The following is a 15,108-nucleotide window of genomic DNA, read 5'->3' on the forward strand; positions in this document are numbered from 1 at the left end:
TATTGCAGACTTACAGAAAACAGTAGTAAAAAATATAATGTAAATCTAATGGAATCGAATGGAATTAAATGTAATGTAATGTTATATAATATTTGATATATAATATTCATTCATTTTCTGTAACTGCTTGTTCTCTGGAGGGTCACGGGGTGGCTGAAGCCTATCCCAGCTGTCATCGGGCGAGAGGTGGGGTACACCCTGGACAGGTCGAACCTTCTCGCCAACCACCACGATATATAATATGTATAATGTATCACATATATAAAATATAATATATGAGTATAGATATGAATATAAATATGACTGTGGGATAGAGGATATGTCTATAGAATATACAGAGATATGTACAGTATTGTGTAAATTGTCATCCAGCATATATAGAGTCTATTTACATGTCAACATGGTTACAATGCAAGCTGTTGACGGGGTTATGTGTCCGTTTCTTGTACTGATTTAGAGCATAATAATTGTGGAAGTGTTGGTTGGTTACCTCTTGTAATTAGAATCATGTAGATGATTTTCTCACATAAATCCTATTTTTCTTACCCATCTGACTACACACCAGTGGGATATTAGTTCACACAGAATGTCACAAATATCCAAAATGCCTTTTTTTAAAAAAAAAAATAAAAATATTGGACAAGCCATTTGATTTAAAAGTGCAGTTTGATATGCTAAAGTCTAGGACTTCAAAAAAATCAAACCTAATGTTTTTGAACGATCAACTTATTTAGTCAGATGGTGAGGTTTCTTTCATCATTTAAAGTTGCATCACTGCCTATAAATATTTCAACAGCGTTCACAGACAAACAACTGCCAGCAAGATCTGGTTATGCACCACAGGATGTAGAGAGTCTGAGGCTCATGTTAGAAGAGAGTGCAGCGCTCACTGTGTCCCGCAGGAAGATGGTGGCATCATATTTTATTCTGATGGACCAGAAAGCAGTACACACAGGAATGCAATGAAGGGCTTCTTGACACCACAGTTGGCCTCTTATAAAGTGTTGGCCGATCAAACCATCAAAGTCTTTTTAGCCTTTTAGTTGGTGCCACTTCATTGCAGTGCGTTGTAACCAAAGGTGTAAAATACAAAGCTGTGCCACAGAGGAATGAACATCGCCCTGGATGGTTCTCATGTGTGTTATATAGTTAATTAACATCATGCACTTATCCCAGAATTAACAACCGTATTTAAAGCAGACAATGCCAAGATGTATTCTAACCTGCAAGTACTCTTAGCACACTTATAAGAGGAAATATGGGTTGGGTTCGGGAGGCAGACACCCCCTCTACTTTTAAAGTCAGGCTTAAGACTTTCCTTTTTGATCAAGCTTATAGTTAGGGCTGGACTGAACCATCCCTTAGTTATGATGCCATAGGTCTAGGCTGCTGGGGGATGATGCACTGAGCACATGTCCTCTTCTCTCTTCTCTCTCGCACCAAGCTCCTATCCTCTCATTTCATTTCTCCGGCATTAAGCTCCTGTCCTCTAATTTCTTATCTAATTTCTTCTCTATTACTAGTCATGCGATTCTGTGCTACTGCTGTATAGCATGTTAACTGCCGTGTGTCCCTCTCCCTCCATTTCTAAAGATTTGGGACCCAGCAAAGCTTTAGTGCCGAAAACATGGAACAGTGGTGAACCTTCCCAAGAGTGGCCAGCCGACCAAAATTACCCCAAGAGCGCAGCGACAACTCATCCAAAAGGTCACAAAGACAACATCCAAAGAACTGCAGGCCTCACTTGCCTCAGTTAAGGTCAGTGTTCATGACTCCACCATAAGAAAGAGACTGGGCAAAAATGGCCTGCATGGCAGAGTTCCAAGACGAAAAACACTGCTGAGCAAAAAGAAAATACTCTGTGGACTGACAAGACAAAAGTTGAACTTTTTGGAAGGTGTGTAACACTGCATTACAGAATATGAACATCATACCAACAGTAAAATATGGTGGTGGTGGTGTGATGGTCTGGGGCTTGTTTTGCTGCCTCAGGACCTAGAAGACTTGCCGTGAATTCTGCTGTCTACCAAAAAATCCTGAAGGAGAATGTCCGGCCATCTGTTCGTGACCTCAGGCTGAAGCGAACTTGGGTTCTGCAGCAGGACAATGATCCAAAACACACCAGCAAGTCCACCTCTGAATGGCAGAAGAAAAACAAAATGAAGACTTTGGAGAGGCCTAGTCAAAGTCCCAACATGAATCCCATTGAGATGCTGTAGCGTGACCTTAAAAAGGGCGGTTCATGCTCGAAAACCCTCCAACGTGGCTGAATTACAACAATTCTGCAAAGATAAGTGGGTCAAAATTTGTCTACAGCGCTATAAAAGACTTATTGCAAGTTATCGAAAACGCTTGATTGCAGTTGTTGCTGCTAAGGGTGGCCCAACCAGTTATTATGTTTAGGGGGCAATCACTTTTTCACACAGGGCCATGTAGGTTTGGATTTTGTTTTCCCTTAACAATAAAAACCTTAATTTAAAAACTGCATTTTGTGTTTACTTGTGTTATCTTTGACTACTATTTAAATTTGTTTGATGATCTGAAACATTTAAATGTGACAAACATGCAAAAAAACAACACTTTTTCACACCACTGTATCTATGACAGATGTATGTTTATGTCGTTCCTCCTATCCTCTCTCTTCTCCCTCTTGTCTGTCTCCACCGGCCTTAGGCAGATAGGTCTGCCTAAGGCCGGATCCTCCACATGAGCTGGGTTCTGCTCCAGGTTTCTTCCTGTTAAAAGGGAGTTTTTCCTTGCCACCGTCACCTTCAGGCTTGCTCTGGGGGTTTCAGGCCTGGTTTCAGACCAGATTTTGTAAAGCGTATTGAGACAATTTGTACTGTTATTCACGCTATACAAGTAAAATTGAATTAAATTGAATTGAATTGAAATACATAGACAGTAACATACTCAAAAGAAAAAGAGCCTTGGAAAGAAGAACTCTTAATTTGAGACTTTCGCTCAGACATTCTGGAAGAAGTTGGCCTTCAACCTGGAGAATCTTTCTTCTGGGGAAGGTAAATTCAGTTTGAAGAGCGACAACAAAGAAAATATACAGAGTATAACAAAACGTGCCGTAGTGAAGTGCAGAAGAATTTAATCAAACGTGAGAATAGAAGACAATTTATCTCCTGTAGTCTGGTGACCTTAGGATATATTTCCCATTTATTGGCAGTATTTGAATGTTTCACACTAGAGATGGAAAATACATATCTTCTTCTCAAGGTTTGCCACCGTCGCCTACATGCTTGCTCTGGGGCTTTCAGACCGGGTTTCAGACCAGATTGTCTGTAGTGTCTTGAGACAATTCATATTGTTATTGATGTGATACAAATATACGAATAAAACTGAATTGAATTGAACTGAATTCCTTTTAACCCCAGTGACAAGCTGAACAAGATGGTTTTGCTGTGTTAACAATGAAATATACCTCTCTCTTTTGTGATTGAAGGTGAAAATATATACAGTATGAATATATTACATTGTGAAACGCTTTTACGATCAGTATACTCAAGTTCAGGGTCACCTATTAAGTCACGAATGGCTCAGATTAAATGCAGCACTGTTAATGCTATTCCTCTGGGATTTATCATTTGTTACAGCAATGATAGGCTTCAGTGATAATTCTGGCATGTCCAGGGATTTAGAGTCATTCTCATTCTGTAGATTTCTTGTGAAATATAAGGATCTGGGGAAAATTAAATTCCAAACTTACTTTTAAATTTACTGACAGATTACAGGCAGATTAAATCAGCATGTTTCAGCGTTCTCTTTGTCATATTGTTATTGGATTCTGTAAACAGTCTCCTCCAGCTCTTTTCTGATTTGCATGTTAATTGACAATTTGTTGACTGAAGATTGCATATCTCACTTTGCATCCTAAATATCTGACAGCTGTCAAAACCGTCTTTTTGGTCACGGCTTTCTGCACATTCAATGTACACATTGTAAATTTGTCACATTAATTATGCCGCAGGCCTGCTGTCTTCAGGAAGGGCTGCAGAGCTGACATACATACAGTTACTGTGCTATTGTCGTCCGTTCCTGGAAGCAGACACCTCCGGATTCCAGTTGGTTGTGACTGATGATTCTTACAAGTCAGTACAGGATTTCATTTCAAAGTCTCTCTCTGCAGTGACCTAGAGAAGAAGTTTCTTTTCCTGACAGTTCATGAAAAAGGAAGCGTATGCCTCTGAAGCGCAGGCTTAGTATTTTTGTCTAAATCGAGAGCCCATCAAAAGTCATATCTTTGGAATATTATGTTAAAAATCGACTCTGTAATGATGAGCTATTTAATTAACTTTAAGTTGGAGAATGTGAAACATTATGTCTTTTGGAAACTTAATGGTCTTATGGCTCTCATTTGAGCTTTTTTTTAATTTTTATTTTTTTACTGAAGTTAGTTTCCCTATCGATAAAAAGGTTTTCATATCCTCCGTAGGAATAAATTTTTCAGCACTTGTTTGATGAACATGAAACCTTTGTTACTTTGAAACAGAAGGAGGGGCTGTAGTCAGTGTCAGTGGAAGCACAACAATGAAATTTATACTGACCTCTTTTTATCTAAATGCACGAGACAGCTACAAGTACATTTTGCCAAAAATGTCAAAGAGACAAATGATGGCTCAAGATTTTCATCTAACAGTCCGAAAACCATAACACCCTTGCTACAGTTAAGTCCAGACACATGACAACTTCCAGTATCTGCTATCTGTCAAACTTCCTTTTGAAAGGCTTCTTTCATACAGTATCATACACATGTCAGCTGTGCTATCAGAACATTAATTGGCACACATCTGTCTGTTGTTTACTAGGGTGCAGCTGTGTTTTTACCAACACTACTTTATACAGACTCAGGACCAGTGATTTCTACTTCATTCATTATTTATGTCACTATTTTAACCACTCATAGCTAGGCCTAGGCCAGTCTAGTAACTTAGCCTCTGTGGGTAACGATCAACGTTTGAGGCTTTCAGAGCCTTTCAAGACACAAGTATGGAGTTGAAGTTGAGAAACGACATCTACGACTGGACCAGTTCCACAGATTAATACTGCCACTGCATTGTCTTTAGGTATTTGCTGGACAAACATGACATGTTAGCTTGCTTGCCGACAGGAATGAAAGGGCGTTCTGCCTCATTTGCTCTCCACACGGACTGTTTACCTAACCACTAATGCTACTCGAAATACAAACAGAAAGCTATTAGTACGAAAATATTGTTCCATGCCTGCAGATTCTGCATATTTACATACACGGATCAGGCATAACATTATGAACACCTAATTAATATTGTGTTTTGAATTGTCGCAAGATGGTCAATGTTATGCACTTCTCCTGTCAGTGGTTTTAATGTTGTGGATGATCGGTGTATATGCTTATAGAGATCAGACCTAAGCATGAAGTTCAAAATTCCTGCGTGGTGTTTGTTTAAAATTGCCGGCAATTTTTAGTGCAAAGACTGTAACAAAAACATGACCATTAAGTTATCAAGTTATTACAGAGCAACCAAAGCACTCACAGCTTGTTAGAGTTCAGTGTGAAAGAGAATTTCCCTACTTGGATTATCTAAACTCCACATATGTGGTTTGTTTAATCTGTATAAAAATGTGTAAATGTCAAAAAAAGAAGAGGCATGCAGGTAATAGCTTAGATGGCTTTTGGTTGTTGTTTCCGCGGAGAACCGTTTCATGCGGCCGCACAAAAATCTAATGGTCGCTGTCTTTGTAATTTTCCTCTGGTCTCTCTACCAACGGCAGAGAAATATATCTGGGTTTTAGCAGATTGCTGAAGCACAGCTCTCTCGGCCAATCATTTGTTTGCCTCAACATTCGCCTCTTAATGCTAGAGAGGCTGTTTAGTCAAGCAATTCTCCAGGGACGGGCATTATTTGGTGAAAAGTGAAAGGTCATAAATCAGCCCTTTATTTCTCCAAGCCCTTTATTTTATTTTTTTTTCTTACTGCCTTTAAGTTTCTGTGCCTGTGTTAACTAGGGGGGGCCCGGGCACCAGTTTATAGAGAGGGTTCTGTAATGAAAACGGAGAGCACAGATAATCACACTTTGGGTCACGTAAAAACCCAATTAGAGCCTGAGAGCGTGCTTGACTGCTGCCCATCAGCCATGCAAAATATCCCCATTATTTCTGCTACCCATCTGTATGTTGCCTCAGTCTCTGCCCTACGTGTTTGTGAGTATGCCGAAAGGTTTTATTGATGTGCGGCTGGCGTTTATATTACATTCTCATTCTCTCCCACTCCCTAACTCTGGAACTTTAATATCTGCAATTACACAAAGTTGGAGAATAATTTATTAGCCAGGGACGCTTTAATTTAGTTATATAATTGATGATGTGTTTAAAATAATTCATAAGTAGAAAGTCAAAATCCATTTCTTATCAGGATATCAGGAGTCTGGTAATTTAAACGGCATTTGGATTTCATTATGAGGCGTGTTTTAATCGATACAGGGTATTGAGCTCTGCAGGCAATTGGATAGACCAACAACCAATCAGAGCCACTTGGTTGTGGATGACTATGCTGCTGTTACTCCTCTGTTCATCACAGCCTAAAGCCAGCCCAAACGATTCAATTAGCCCAATTAGCACAGCTTTGCACGAGCATGAACAGTTCCCAGTGGAGCAGTCCCAGACCTACAGGCTAACACCATGAAAACATTGCGAGCAAGGGAAGTTGGTCTGGCTCCCAGCCTACTCCCAGGCTACAATTCAGTGTTGTGCTGGGAAACTTTTGGACCTGGCATTCGTGTGGATGTTACTGGATGTGACATGTGCCACCCACCTAGACCAGACCAGGCACGCCCACCCCATAGCAATGACACTCCTTGATGGCAGCAGCCATCCCCAGCAGGATGCACACACGCAAAATTGCTTTAGGAAGTAAACAACTAAAAAACAAAAGAAAAACATGTGCGACACAACCACATTCACTAGATCGCAATCAAGTATCAAGTATCCTCCATAGAGGCCCCTCCCCTCAACACATAGGACCCAATGGCCCCCACTAACAACATTCTGTTGCCAGACACCACAGGACACCCTCAGAAGGTCCATGTCCATTCTGATGAATCACAACTGTTTTGGAGGCACAAGGGAGACCTAAACATTATTAAGTCATAATGTTATGCCTGATCGGTGTATTTTGCTGCTATTTGCGACTAACTTGCGTAAGCACACTTTAGATTGCTCTATATCCCAACAGACAGTGCCGTGTCAGTTTATCGGAAAAATGGCTTCTATTTATTTTTGTTATATCTAAGGGACCAATGTTAAATGTGCATGTTACAGACTGCTGTACTGAAGCAAATTTTCTGCGATCCCTTGGGTAGTCACAATAAAAACACAGACCTATACACTGTACACACAGCCACCAAACACACAAAGTTTCCAGCACCTACCAAGAGATAGACAGACTGACAGACAGACAGACAGACAGATAGATAGATAGATAGATAGATAGATAGATAGATAGATAGATAGACAGGTAGGTAGGTAGATAGATAGATAGATAGATAGATAGATAGATAGATAGATAGATAGATAGTTTATTTATCCCGAGGGAAATTTGGTGTTCAGTAGCTTCATCACATAGAAACAGTTATGAAAGATATTTGAATTATATAATCATATAAAACTGTACTGTGTAAAACAAATTACAGTAGTATCAGCAGTGACCACAGTCCAGTTGGTTCCTCACAGGGTAGCATTCTAGAGTTGTATGTCCTGAGGGACAAACGACCTCCTCAACCTGTCTATGGAGCAGGACAGCCTGTCACTGAACGAGCTTCTCTGCCTGACTATGGTGTTGTGTAAAGGGTGGTGGACATTGTTCATGATGGACCAGATTTTGTTCAATGTCCTAGCATCTGCCACCGATGTCAGGGACTCCAGCTCTGCCCCTACCACAGAGCCCACCCTCTGTATCAGTGCCCTTCTTCTTAGTGCTGCCTCCCCAGCACACCACAGCATAGAAGAGGACGCTGGCAACAATAGTCTGGTAGATGTTCCGGCCGATGTTAAACGACCTTAGCCTCCTGAGGAAATAGAGACGGCTCTGACCTTTTTTGTATACTGAGTCCATGTTAGCTGACGAGTCCAGTTTATGACCCAGACCCAGGTACTTATAGGTCTGAACCACCTCTACACACTCCTCGTTGATTGTTACAGGTTGCAGGTAGGGCCTGGACCTCCGGAAATCCACTACCATCTCCTTGGTTTTAGCTGTACTGACCCGAAGGTGGTTCGCTCCGCACAGTGAGACAAAGTTGTTCACCAGATTCTTGTACTCCTGCTCTTGTCCCTTCCCGATACACCCCACAATTGCAATGTGACATGACTCTGTGTTGTACTTTAAGTCCGAGGTACATTTTACACTGTCAAGCAAAAAACAGACTCAAGTGTTTCAAGAAATTTCAACCATCCACGGTGACCTGTGACTATTTGAAGTCGTCAAAGGCAAAATGCATCGGTCTAATAAATTTGTTCCATATAGGGTACATTTCATTGCTTATCTCCCACTTCCATGCACCTTGGAAGTACATGCGCTAGAGATAATGTTGAAAGCAAAAATGTTTTTAATGGTGAAATACTTATTTTGGAGATATTTAAAACATTAAAACAAAAAAAATCTGATGAATTAGAAAAGTCAAAATATGCTGTATTTTTTTTAATCTGATATGCAATTATAAACAGCTGAATTATTTAAATTATTGTGCAAGTTAAACCCAGTTGAAGTAACTGAATGTTTTTATTTATTTTCATCAGAAAGTTGAGGATTAATGACATGCCGAAGCTTCAACCCATGGAGACCGTGTGCTCTCGTTTCTGCCGTCTTGCCTGCCATCCTCTTGATCTTCACTTCGGCAGAATTCCCCCTGCGAGCGCAGTAGGCACAGCGAAGGAGACTGATGAAACAGAGGCCATAAAATTCTCACTGATTTATCCAAAACTGTCCACGTGGGAGGTTTTAGTTTTACTATGTCATGTCTTAGTTTAGACTTGAGCTTGAGGTCGCTGAAGAAAGCCAAAATACTGCATTTCTCTTCTATATCCCCATCATTACATCAAGCCTTCTGTTGCCTATGAAACGTGTCAGATCCACATGAATGGACCGGCACTTTGAAACGTGCCTCCAGACTGTGTTAACAGCTCTTTTCCATATTTCAGACAAGTCTCGCCTGACGGTTGCGGCGCTGGATGTCAGAATGAGTTATGATGTCACACTCTGAGCAGAGAGATCCCCACAAGATATCCCCGATTCGCCTCTGTCATCCAGGCAATTGAACATCTGCCCCATTAATATTAATGAAAGCGGGAGCGAGTTGTAGAGTAAGAGCGTCGTCAAATGTGTAATTGGCAGCAGTGTTTCTTCTGCTGGTGTGAAATTGATTCTAAATTGCAGCCTTGTAACGGCAAAATGAGTCATCATTTTATGCTCGGGCTGCATAATTTATTCCCCGCTGTGAAAATGATACATAATGGACGCACTTTATTTATCATAAATAGACCAGAATTATGAATGACTGGGAGCAATGGCATAAACCATTGGGGCTACGACGCATACTTTGACCTCATGTGCCTATCGAGAAAGCATTGAGAAAGCGCGGGTTTAATAACCTGAGGGAACTGCTACGTGATTGCATGTGAATTCTCGACATCCATTTCACCATTGCGTAACGGGCCTGAGAATGGCTTCTGGCTGACGGTGTACTCGTATAATGTGCTTCAGTGTGGAGCATCATCATTTCACGAAAAAGCCCGAAGAGAAAACGCTGCGGCTGCGTTGCGCACGCATAAATGTTTTACACCCTCAGCAGTGTCCAAAATGACCCATTCAGGAAGATAATTTCATCATCAACTGAGTGCAAATGAAGGGCCCTCGTATTTGCACGGTATCTCTGCGGAGCGATAACATTTTCTGAACCGCATCTGACTGCAAAGTAGGAGGTGAAAATGAGGGCGCTTTAGTGGGTTAGTGCTAATGGATTAACATTATTGTGTTCTTTTTTTTACTTTATTTATTTATTTGGCCCAGAAAGTGTTCCAAAGTCCGTCCTTGGCCTTGCAGGTTCGCTTTCTGTCGAGTTGTCATAGCAATGTGAGGTCGATTGAACATCTGAATATCTACATTTCCACTGTTAACTACACAAAACAAACTGTTCATAAAGGGCATATGATGGAATAAAACCACAAAATGGTGGGACTATTTTCTTGAATTGTCTTTATTGTGAAAACAGATGAAAAACCAAAGTGGTCAAATCAACACGGGGGAAAACACAACAGATTTACACCCGTATTGTTTATTGAGAATGAAAAAAATAAAATTATATTGTCCTTTATAATAACTAGACCCCAAATGTCAACTGTCACCTCCTTTAAGGGAGATTTTGGACCAGTGTATCGGATAAATTTAAATATTTCTAAAGCTGATTTTGCAGTTTGAGATAGTACGCTTGGTTTGTTCTCCATTTTGTGTGTGCGAGGGTGTTTGCAGTTGAGCAATAGACAAATGTCACTAATAGACATTTGAGAAGTTTTCTTCCGTATGTGCAGACATTCTCCTCCTCCCTAAATGGAGATATGAGTGGGATAGAGCTGTGCTAGTCTTTGCAAAACACTGGCCATTAAGCCCTCTCTAAACTATTGTCTACAGACTCAAGGCATTCAAATATAAGAGGGGCAGAGTCAATAAACCGCTAAGTACTCAGCAAAGTTAAGCCAAATGATTAAAAAATGAACTTACATGGCAAAAAAAAAAAAAAACTGACACGCAATGAAGCCACGCCGTCATACTGATTTATTGTCAGCTCATTATCGAGGGACTGTGAACAGGATGTTTAATGTAGAGGTAACACACTGCCACATGGACCTGACCCTATGAGAACTAGAAGTGGTGCTTTCTTCAAACCTCATCAGCACAAAGCACATATGCTGATGTGGTTGTCAGGGTAAGTTACTGCCACTCTTGCTGTGGCCTCCACCTTAATGTTTTATTAACGCTGAATAAATTACAAGGTGATAGACAGTTTGACATGAAATGCTCTTAAAGGAAACAGCCATCTCCCGCGAGGTGAATAAACAAAAAGAATTAAACCTTGGGCGTGCTGTGTTTCAATAAAGCAGTAAGACGATATTCAACGCGCAGGCCAGACGAGGCTTCACAGCCTATTAGTTGCACCAAGGATGAGCAGTGTGGGGATGGTATAAAGCCCATTAGAGCACTTGTAGAAGTATTTCACCAGCTTAATGTGATGATGAACTCTATAAATCTCCAACAACAGGATGCGATTTGTATGTCATGATGTAAAATCACTTTTATTAACCGCTAGTGCATGCTTTGCTCTGATATATATATAGCTGTGATGCATTAGTTTATGGCCTTGTGCGCACACATTTCTAAATGGTTTATGAAATGAGTTTGAGGGGCTCTGTGATCTGAGCTCATTGTAAAGTTACATTTATCCATTACATACAGTGAAATAAAGTGGATGTGCTCAGCCTTGGCAACAATGACGTTGATGGCAACGGCAAGGACCAGTGTGAGAAGACAAACTATTGTTGTCTAAATAAAGATATCAAGCAATAATTGATGTTTATCCATCTTTCTGTGCACACACTGAACTTCTCTACAATGAATACTTTGAGCGCTGGCTTTTTATCCATTGTCAAACTTCCATGTGTCATACATCACCTAGTATAATGCACTCTTGTTTGTACTACATATATACGCTGCACGTACTGTACACTTTATCCGAATGCATGCATTTATTCATGAGCTCGTTTCTGCTGCTTTCTTCTCCTCTTCTCCTTCCTCCTCATGTTTCCCATCGTATTTGTTACTTGGCCAGCCTCAAGCAGACGGGCTCCCCCATTAAGGGAGTTTCCTTGCCCCTGTTGCCTTGCTTAGAATAGAATAGAAGAGGCCGCCTTTGTTGCCAATGTACGACAAAATTGAAAATGCAACCCATGACAGTGCAAACATAAAACACAGCAAAGCTATAAAAATATTAAAATGTTATATTTAAACTATGAAATAAATACCTAAGACTGTAAAATCATTGGTAAATGCTAGGGCTAGCAATAGATTAAAATATTTAGTTGCGAATAATCACATGATTTCCATAGTTAATGCGTTTAAGGTAAATTAATCACACTTTTTAATTTCTGTTTTAAATGTACCTAGACTTGAAAATGGATAGTTTTCAAGTTTAAATTACTTTTATCAACATCTAAGCTGCTCAGAAACGTCCGTGGTCAGTTCATAACATAGCTGACATCCACAGTAAACACATAAAACTTTATTATTTTTGAGTGAGGCATCCAACAAGGTTTTGATGTTGAACTTACCATTTAAAAGACCCGTGTCATTTCTGCTCATTTGTTTCTGCTTGCTTTCTTCTTCTGCTTCTTGTGGGACTTTTTGCTTGCTTTCCAAAGACTTACTGCAGCTTTGATCACTTCCTGGTTTCCCAAGTCCGGCCAACGTCATAATAGCACATGCATCCATTAATCACATGTCTCCAGGTACTCTGGCTTCCTCCCACTGTCCAAAGACATGCTCGTTAGGTTCATTGGTGATTCTAAATTGGTCGTAGGTGTGAGTGTGAATGGTTGTCTGTCTCTCTGTGTTAGCCCTGCGATAGACTGGAGACCTGTCCAGGGTGTACTCCACCTCCTGCCCGAAGACAGCTGGGATAGGCTTCAGGACAAGCGGTTACAGAAGATGAATGAATGAATAAATGAAAGAATGGATTTGACATCTCTTTTACATCTCAAACATTCACACAAGATAGTCCACATTAAAATTCAGCTGCATTTAACAAGGTTTATGGCTCCGGGGTAACCATTTTTCATCTGTCTGTCCATTTTTTAACTGTCCTACAAGATAATGTCCTGGCTGGGATGGGTCTTTATGGATGCTAAGGGCTCTCGAGAGGAATTTAGAACTGTGCATATCGTCCAGGGAGAGGAGAAGACAGCCGATGATCTTCTGGGTCTTGGTGACAACGCTCTCTGCAACTGTGCAGCAGCTGGCTAACTACACACACTACATTAGTGTGGTCTCAATAGAGCAGCAGTAGAAGGACACAAGCACTCTCTGAGACAGGTGGTCCTTCCAGAGTATCCTCTGGAGGTCACTGCTGTGTGTGCACTCCAGGTCAGGTCCTCCTCTTTGTGAACGTCCATGAAACGGAAATCTGAGTAACCTCCTCCACGCTGTCACTGCTGAGATAAGAGGGCCGAATATAATCTGAGGAGTTTCAGTCCCCGGGTTCTGTGGAGAGTCTTGAGATTTCAAATTTAATTGAACTGTGATCTGATTTTGTGCTGCACACGGCACGTAGTGAAAGGAGCTGGCTATCTCTCTGAGAGCCTGGAGATGTTTAACCTGACTATTTATCTAACAGCTCATTGTGGGTTTTCGTTCTGGTTCCATTACTCTGATGAACTGATCCCCTGCCAAAAAAATGTTCTAGTTTCAACATCAACAGTAACACAGCATAATGCTCATTTTGTTAATTCTGGTTTCATTTAAAATAAAACAGATAATGAAGCATGGAATGCTTTAGGCCATGACCTTGTGACATATCACTATTGTTCGAGGGTTCATAAAGCCCTTGATCAGTTAGCTCCACCTGTGGCTATTCTCCAGCTCCACATTTTGTGTAATTAAAGTCACTGCTGCCTCCAAAAGACCCAGATATTGATAATCAAAATGGCTAAGGATCCAAAGCAGCAGTCCACAAACCAAAGGACGAATCTGCTTTCATGTAGCCTACGTGGCTAGATAAGGCGGCATATAAAAACAGATTGGAGAGAGAAGGAGAGGCACATAAAAAATAGAAGGGAAGATAATGTTTGTCTTTATCTCAGTGACATCTAATTGCATTCCAGCATTCCAGTGCGTTGGGCGTATTGATCACCTGGGCTTTGTATTAATCACGAATAACGATTTGACGTAAGACTGAACTGAGATTCAATTTAATTGAGGGATGAAAGTGGGACTGACGGGAGGAATGAAAGGAGAAGCGGAGAACGAAGGAAGCTGAAGGCTGACCACTTCAAAGGAGGAGGGGGAAAAACATGCAAGCAATCCACAGTGAGCTCGGACGCTCATTACAGCAGCTTACCTGCATCGGGAGACGCTGTTGCCCTCTCTGAGCTCCAACCTACTCCTCTTCCAATGTCAATTTACTTAATCTAAAGACCATAGAGAATTAGAACTAACCCATGCACCTCTTCATTACATGTGGATTTGTGTCCACTCAGGTGTAAACGTGTTCACACTGGTTTGATTTAGAGACACAGCATCTCAGATCAGGGTTAAGTTACGTGCTAATTGCAGCACTTCTCATTAAGCAAGATTACTTTCTGAGAGCAAGGATGCATGACAGCCCACTATAAACTGACCTTCTCTGTGTGTGTGTCCGTGTCAGTGAGTGGGCGAGAAATGAAAATTTGTTGAGCTTGTTTGTTTAAGGTCACTAAAGTGAAAGTAAATCTGCACTTCAGGCTGTTTCTCTAAGTCCTCTGACATCCCCGTAAAAGCGAAGGTCCTTGCCAGGTCAAATCTAGATGAAAAGACCTTGAGGCCAGCTGGATCGATTACTGTATAGAGAGGTAGAAATAGATGTTCAATGACAGAGTGATTTACTTCTCTTAGTCAAATCCTGATGTTAAGCCTCTGCAGCACCTCTACTCTCCGCAACACTTGGAGAGTTTATATATCACTATTTTCCAAACAACTACTTCATTGCAACGTTTGAAACTGGACTGGTACATATCTGTGTATTAACCCAAAATTCGCACATTTCCAAAGAAATTGAGAATGGTTCCTTTTTAATTCAACAACAAAATATGCAGATTATAACTACACTTTGACCCAAACAAAAGAAAGAATTTCTTCAGACTGTTTTATCGTCATTCAAGATATGCACCAGCACATTAGTATTCAATTTGGTTGCACTGGTTCACAGCAACAGCTATACACAGATGCAGAAAAACACACTAGAGAAAAATAATAATAAAAATAAAATAAAAAAATGTATTTCCATTTTCTGTGAATTCTGTGAAGATATAAAAAACTAAAT

Source organism: Chelon labrosus, assembly GCF_963514085.1.
Source record: "Chelon labrosus genome assembly, chromosome: 15".
In the NCBI taxonomy this organism is placed as follows: Eukaryota; Metazoa; Chordata; class Actinopteri; order Mugiliformes; family Mugilidae; genus Chelon; species Chelon labrosus.